The sequence below is a fragment of the Lampetra planeri genome, chromosome 54 (assembly GCF_965212315.1).
Source record: "Lampetra planeri chromosome 54, kcLamPlan1.2.h2, whole genome shotgun sequence".
NCBI classification, from domain to species: domain Eukaryota; kingdom Metazoa; phylum Chordata; class Hyperoartia; order Petromyzontiformes; family Petromyzontidae; genus Lampetra; species Lampetra planeri.
Genome location: NC_136160.1, coordinates 7,560,601 through 7,568,983, shown reverse-complemented (window position 1 = coordinate 7,568,983; position 8,383 = coordinate 7,560,601).

The window sequence follows — 8,383 nt, the reverse complement described above, 5'->3', positions numbered from 1 at the left end:
AACGGTGCGACGAGCTGGAGGGGCGGGCGCGAGTCCGGTGGGCGCGGTTGGAGAATGTCCCCGGGGCGAGTTGCGTTCGCGAAGCGTTTCGCGGGTGACCGTAGCGGGCCCCTAACGCTGTTGTGACCCAAACTGGTGGCTGCCAATGGTGGGTGGAGGTGGTGGAGTGGAGTGGAGGTGGTGGTGGTGGCCCTCCGATGTGAGATGTCACTCAGAGGTCCCCACAGTCGTCACACCACGATATTTGTAATATCAGTGGTGTACCAACTCCACAGTAACAACACTACGATATTTGTAATATCAGTGGTGTACCAACTCCACAGTAACAACACTACGATATTTGTCATATCAGTGGTGTACTAACTCCACAGTAATAACACTACGATATTTGTAATATCAGTGGATGTACCAACTCCACAGTAATAACACTACGATATTTGTCATATCAGTGGATGTACCAACTCCACAGTAACAACACGATATTTGTCATATCAGTGGTGTACCAACTCCACAGTAACAACACTACGATATTTGTCATATCAGCGGTGTACTAACTCCACAGTAATGACACTACGATATTTGTCATATCAGCGGTGTACTAACTCCACAGTAACACTACGATATTTGTCATATCAGTGGTGTACCAACTCCACAGTAACAACACTACGATATTTGTCATATCAGTGGTGTACCAACTCCACAGTAACAACACTACGATATTTGTCATATCAGCGGTGTACTAACTCCACAGTAATGACACTACGATATTTGTCATATCAGTGGTGTACCAACTCCACAGTAACAACACTACGATATTTGTCATATCAGTGGTGTACTAACTCCACAGTAACAACACTACGATATTTGTAATATCAGTGGATGTACCAACTTCACAGTAATGACACTACGATATTTGTCATATCAGCGGTGTACCAACTCCACAGTAACAACACTACGATATTTGTCATATCAGCGGTGTACCAACTCCACAGTAACAACACTACGATATTTGTAATGTCAGTGGATGTACCAACTCCACAGTAATGACACTACGATATTTGTCATATCAGTGGTGTACCAACTCCACAGTAACAACACTACGATATGTGTCATATCAGTGGTGTACTAACTCCACAGTAATAACACTACAATATTTTACTGGTAGGAACGAAGTGAACCAGCCTACAATAGATTATATCGTCCGTCCGTCCATCCGATGTCCGATTAGGTGTAGCAACATCGCCCCCTACTGCAAACACTTGGCAGGACCCTACAAAAACCTTTAGACTCAGTGACGCTTTCCTGGCTAAACAAGTGTAACATTCCCTTATAATTCCCTGAGATAGCTTTTAATTAAAACATTTAAATAAAAAAATAACTCACAGCGGCCTAAAGCCTACAGCTAGGCCTAAAGCCTAGTAATTCCCTGAGATAGCTTTTAATTAAAACATTAAAATTAAAAATTAACTCACAGCGGCCTAAAGCCTACAGCTAGGCCTAAAGCCTAGAAATAGGCCTAAAACTCTCCCTTCGTATCGTACCCCCGCGTGTGTGAAAGGGAGTTAATGTTTAACAATGTTACATTCCCTGATGTTTTTAAATAGAACATTTACATTTAAAGCTTTTACATTAATAATTGAAACATTTAAATTAAAAATTAACTCACAGCGGTCTAAAGCCTACAGCTAGGCCTAAAGCCTCGAACTAGGCCTCAAACTCTCCCTTTGTATCGTCCGATTAGGTGTAGCAACATCGCCCCCTACTGCAAACACTTGGCAGGACCCTACAAAAACCTTTACACTCAGTGAGGCTTTCCTGGCTAAACAAGTGTAATAATACATTATGTTTATATTTTTTGGTTATTCGTTCCTACCAGCCCACCCTGCAGGGACCTGTTTCATATCAGTGGGTGTGTAATTCGAGCAAGGACAGGGTGGGCGCTGCCTCCGCACCACTCACACGGGCCGGTGTATTGGAGAGGCGGAGCCTGGTCGTCGGGGTGAGTGGTGGCGGAAACAGGGGCAGTATGAGAAGGTGGATTTTGGGTCACGTGAGAGAGGGGATATAAGGAGAGAGACGGAGGAGGAGGGGAGGAGAGAAGAGAGTGAACAACGGAGGGAGCCACGCTGGCGGTGGAGGGAGAAGTGGCGCCATTGCCACGTGGTCGGGGCCGATAGGCGTACTGGGGTCCAGCGTGCGCGGGCAGCGGAGCGTGCGGGACCGCACGGAGAGAGAGAGAGCCAGCAGCGTGTGCGGGGTACCCGAAGGGCGGTGTGGCCCGGGCGGGTGAGGAGAGAGCACACGGAGGGGCCGGAGGAGACGGCGTGGCGAGAGCCACACGGGACGCGGTGCTTTCACGGCCCATGAACCCGCATCGGTTGAGTCCGTCGGAGCGGGATCATATATGGGGCGCGGTGGAGGATATGCTGGTCGCCGACATTATTTCCCCGTCCAATAATCCGTGGGGTGCTCCAGTGGTCCTTGTGAAGAAAAAGGATGGGAAATTGCGGTTTTGTGTCGATTTTCGCAGGTTGAATAAAGTGTCGGTTGCGGACGCGTACCCCCTGCCACGTATGGATGACTCCCTCGATGCCTTGTCTGGGGCAAAAAAAATTTCTACTCTCGATCTTTCATCGGGATTTTGGCAACTTCCCCTGGACGAGTCCTCGAGGGAAAAGACGGCTTTCCGTACGCCGCAGGGCTTGTTTCAATATAATTGTCTTGCCATGGGCTTGAAGCCGCCCCGGCGACGTTCCAGCGATTGATGGAACTCGTGTTGACCGGTCTGCAGTGGGACACGTGTCTGATATATTTTGACGATGTTATTGTCTTCAGCCGCACGTTTGAGGAACATCTGCGGAGATTGGACGCGGTGTTTGCGAGGATGCGTTCCGCTAAATTGAAGTTTAAGCCTATAAAGTGTCACCTGTTGCAGCGATCCGTGCGCTATTTGGGCCACATAGTCAGCTCGGACGGGGTGGCCACTGACCCGGAGAAGACGGCGTGCGTCCGGAACTGGCCGACTCCGGCCTCAGTGGGGGACGTGCGTCGGTTCGTCGGGTTCGCTTCTTATTACCGCAGGTTTGTGCCTGCCTTTGCCACGATCCCGAGGCCTTTACACCTCCTTACAGCGAAGGGCGGAGGTTCAGTTGGGGACCGGTGGAGGAGGCGGCATTTCAAAGCCTACGCGATCGTTTGGCATCGGCACCGACGCTGGACTATCCGGATTTCACTCGGCCATTTATCCTGGATACCGACGCGAGTGACATGGGGATTGGGGCCGTCCTGTCCCAATATAGGGACGGCGTCGAACGCATAGTGGCTTATGGAAGCCGCGTGTTGTATCCGGCGGAGACCCGCTACTGCGTTACTCGTCGGGAACTCTTGGCCATAGTACATTTTCTTCGCCAATACCGGCCGTATCTATATGGCCGTACGTTTATTGTGCGCACGGATCATGCTGCTCTGCAATATGCCCTGAGGGTTGATCAACCATCTGGCCAATTGGCACGATGGTTGGAAACCCTGCAGGAGTTTTCATTTGAAATTCAGTACCGGAAGGGATCGCATCACGCGAACGCGGACGCACTTTCTAGATTGCTGCAGGGGTCCCCGTGCGCTTGCACTTCGGGCACAAATAGGTGCACGCGGGTTCCGCTGCCACCTCGGACGGTTACGTTCGCTGTGGAGGTGCCTGACGCTCCCGCGTGTCCAGAGCCGGCTGATGGGGTTTTGAATTTGCCACGTTCGGTATGGGTTCGCGAACAATTGCTTGATGACTCACTGGGGGCCTTGCGGGGTCGGGCTGCGAAGGTAAGGGGTGGCTCGCTATCCGATGGGACGCCGGGAGCTGCTCTCCGGGATGGCTTGCTAATGTGGAGGGAAGGCTTGCACGATCGCTGGTGGCTTGTTGTACCGGTGTCGCTGCGATATGAATTGATTCGGATTCTGCATTCCGAGAAGTTATTACATCTCGGAGTGCAGAAAACCTTGTTGACGTTACAGCGGGATTATTTTTGGCACGGCATGACGACTGATGTCGTCGGGCACATTCGGGCGTGCTCCGACTGTGCCCGACGGACAACCGCCTAAACACCCATATGTTCCACCAGTGCAATCCATACAGGTGTCACGGATTAATGAATTAGTGGCGTTGGATATTTTGGGGCCCTTTCCGCTATCCGCTCGGGGTAACAAATTTGTATTGGTTGGAGTAGAATATCTTTCCCGCTGGCCGATGGCCTGGCCCTTAGCCGATCAGTCAGCGGCGTCTATCACGGAGGCGTTCCTGTTCGGATATGTAATGGACAAAGGGGCGCCTGAAAGGTCGCTTACGGACCAAGGGCGAAATTTTTCTTTTAAATTATTGGCTGCGCTGCACTGGGGACCAGGAAGGTACGGACGTCTCCCTACCATCCGCAGACGGATGGGATGGTTGAACGTCTTAATCGGACCCTATCGGCGATGCTCTGTCATACGGTTAGTGAAAAGCAGGCTGATTGGGATTTGCATATCCCTGGGGTGCTCTCCGCATACCGGATGACGCCACATGCGTCGACGGGGTACTCGCCTTTCTTTTTGATGTACGGCCGCGAGAACGTGCCGCCGGTGGACGTGCAGCTGGGCACGGGGGTGAAGGGTCCTGTTAAGCCTCTCCCCGATTATATTCGGGACACCGTTCGTCGTGTGGCTGAGGCGCGGGAGGGGGCCCGATTGGCTACTGCCAAGACCCAGGCCCAGAATGAACGTTGTGCACGACGCTCGCATGGTGAGTCCCCCTAGCGGGTGGGGGACATGGCCTGGCTGCACTGCCCGCAGGTACCGGTGGGGACCTCCCGTAAGTTGCATAGGCCGTGGCAGGGGCCGGTGGTGCTTATTGAGGTTACTAGTCCGCAGTCCGCGCGTGTTCGGTTCGGATCGCGGCGTTGGTACGTGCATACGTCCCGATTGAAACCCTATGTGGCCCAGCGGACGGATGCGTCATCTCCTAATGTTGCCTTGCCGGTGTCTGTCGCGACCGATGCGCCACTGACTTTGCCTGTTCAACCTGCAAATGCGCCTGTCGTGCCTCCTGTAGACGGACCGGCGGTGATCCTGCTCCGGGTGGGCCTACCACGGCGATGGGGACACTTGACCCCGCTGCCCCTACAAACCCACCTCGGGCGCAGTTGCGGGAGGGCTCGATGACGGGCCTCTTTGGGGAACGGGACGCTGGGAGTGACGGGCCCCCAACAGCGGTGGGCGGTTCCAGTCCCGCCGCTCCTAAAACCCCGTCAAGGCCACGCTCCGCACCGGGGGGCACCCCCGTGCAGGACGGCCCGGTGACTCGCACGCGTTCGAAATCCCTTCCCTTTCGTTAATTGTTATTGTTCTTCTCTCCGTTGTCTTCTTATGCCGGTGTGTAATGTGTTGCTCGCATTATTGTTGTTCTGTTGCAGCCGAGGACGACTGGCTTTTTCATCGGGGGGGGGGGGGTAGTGTAATGCGAGCAAGGACAGGGTGGGCGCTGCCTCCGCACCACTCACACGGGCCGGTGTATTGGAGAGGCGGAGCCTGGTCGTCAGGGTGAGTGGGGGCGGAGACAGGGGCAGTATGAGAAGGTGGAGTTTGGGTCACGTGAGAGAGGGGATATAAGGAGAGAGACGGAGGAGGAGGGGAGGAGAGAAGAGAGTGAACAACGGAGGGAGCCACGCTGGCGGTGGAGGGAGAAGTGGCGCCATTGCCACGTGGTCAGGGCCGATAGGCGTACTGGGGTCCAGCGTGCGCGGGCAGCGGAGCGTGCGGGACCGCACGGAGAGAGAGAGAGCCAGCAGCGTGTGCGGGGTACCCGAAGGGCGGTGTGGCCCGGGCGGGTGAGGAGAGAGCACACGGAGGGGCCGGAGGAGACGGCGTGGCGAGAGCCACATGGAGCGTGCCCGGGGCGCACGGCGACAGAGAGAGAGAGCCACACGGAGCGTGCGCGGGGCGCACGGCGAGGGTCGGAGCGAGGAACAGCGGGTGCGAGTAAAGAACCCAATAAAGGACCAACGGAGAGCGACATCTTGTGAAGGAGTCCATTATTACAGGTGTACCAACTCCACAGTAACAACACTACGATATTTGTCATATCAGTGGTGTACCAACTCCACAGTAATCACACTACGATATTTGTCATATCAGTGGTGTACTAACTCCACAGTAATAACACTATGATATTTGTCATATCAGTGGGTGGACCACCTCCACAGTAATCACACTACGATATTTGGTGGTGTGGCCTTCGCCGCCTCAGCCTCGAAGCCAACCAGGCAACACGAACCATCGGGGGCAAAGTTCAAGGGCGGAGCCCGCGGGCGCTAGGGGGGTGGTACCATCTTGAAAGTTCGTGAAGGGTGTGGCGAGGGGCGGAGTCTGGGTGACGAGGGGGGGGGAAGGGGATATAAGGGGAAGCTGGAAGGGGCTCGAGGTCATTGTGTAAAGGCTGGAAGCGGGGGCACGTCTCGGGTCTCCGCGAGCCATCGGCCACGTGGCGACGCGGAGACGGCTCCCCGCACGTCGTCTGCCAGTGGTGCGCGGTAGCGGAGGAGTGAGAGAAAGAGCGTCGGAGGAGCGGGACGCTAGCTCACGCGACACGCCGCGGACGGAGGAACTGAGCGGAATGCGAGCTGTCCAGCAACCGAAGGAATTAATTATACGGAGACACATTCGCTTGGTGACAGCATCGTGTGGGTGGCTGTGTGTGACACAGCCCTAGTGGGGACAGCACCGTGTGGGTGGCTGTGTGTGACACAGCCCTAGTGGGGACATCACCGTGTGGGTGGCTGTGTGTAACACCAGCCCTAGCGTGTTCATCACCGTGTGAGTGGCCGTGTGTGACACAGCCCTAGCGGGGACAGCACCGTGTGGGTGGCTGTGTGTTACACAGCCCTAGCGTGGACAGCACCGTGTGGGTGGCTGTGTGTGACACAGCCCTAGCGTGGACAGCACCGTGTGGGAGGCTGTGTGTGACACCAGCCCTAGCGAGGACAGCACCGTGTGGGTGGCTGTGTGTGACACAGCCCTAGCGTGGACAGCACCGTGTGTGTGGCCGTGTGTGACACAGCCCTAGTGGGGACAGCACCGTGTGGGTGGCTGTGTGTGACACAGCCCTAGCGTGGACAGCACCGTGTGGGTGGCTGTGTGTGACACAGCCCTAGCGTGGACAGCACCGTGTGTGTGGCCGTGTGTGACACAGCCCTAGCGTGGACAGCACCGTGTGGGTGGCTGTGTGTGACACAGCCCTAGAGGGGACAGCGCTGTGTGGGTGGCTGTGTGTGACACAGCCCGATCGGGGGCAGTACCGTGTGGGTGGCGGTGTGTGACACAGCCCTAGCGTGGACAGCACCGTGTGGGTGGCTGTGTGACACAGCCCTAGCGGACACAGCACCGTGTGGGTGGCTGTGTGTGACACAGCCCTAGAGGGAACAGCACAGTGTGGGTGGCTGTGTGTGACACAGCCCTAGTGGACAGCACCGTGTGGGTGGCTGTGTGTGACACAGCCCTTGCGTGGACAGCACCGTGTGGGTGGCTGTGTGTGACAAAGCCCTAGTGGGAACAGCACCGTGTGGGTGGCTGTGTGTGACACAGCCCTAGCGTGGACAGCACCGTCTGGGTGGCTGTGTGACACAGCCCTAGCGGACATAGCACCGTGTGGGTGGCTGTGTGTGACACAGCCCTAGAGGGAACAGCACAGTGTGGGTGGCTGTGTGTGACACAGCCCTAGTGGACAGCACCGTGTGGGTGGCTGTGTGTGACACAGCCCTAGTGGGAACAGCACCGTGTGGGTGGCTGTGTGTGACACCAGCCCTAGCGGGGCTTGGCGAGCACTGGGATAGTGCGGGCACCACGCACAGCGTGTGGCGGGGGCTCCCCCGAGGGGGAGGGGGTGAGCGTCAGCCCAGGGTCAGGGTTGCCCCGGGCCATGGCACTCTGGTTGACCCAGTAGACACATGATCCTGAATGTCCATACAGGGGGCCCCAGGTGGGGGGACTCGGGGGTGATCACGTGTCCGGAGAGGGGTCTTGAGAAGGATCGAGAGGCAACGAGAATGTTCGGGAAGGCGGGCGGGGCCATGGGCGGAGCGGCCCCGACTGGAGAGGGATATAAGGCGGGTCCCTGAGAGGGACCGGGGTCGCTGCATTCTACAAGCTGGAAGCTCTACGTCTCGAGCTGAAGCTCTATAACTACAAGCTGGAAGCTCAACATCTACAAGCTGGAAGCTCAACATCTACAAGCGGGAAGCTCTACGTCTCAAGGTGGAAGCTCAACATCTACAAGCTGGAAGCTCAACATCTACAAGCTGGAAGCTCAACATCTACAAGTGGGAAGCTCTACGTCTCAAGGTGGAAGCTCAACATCTACAAG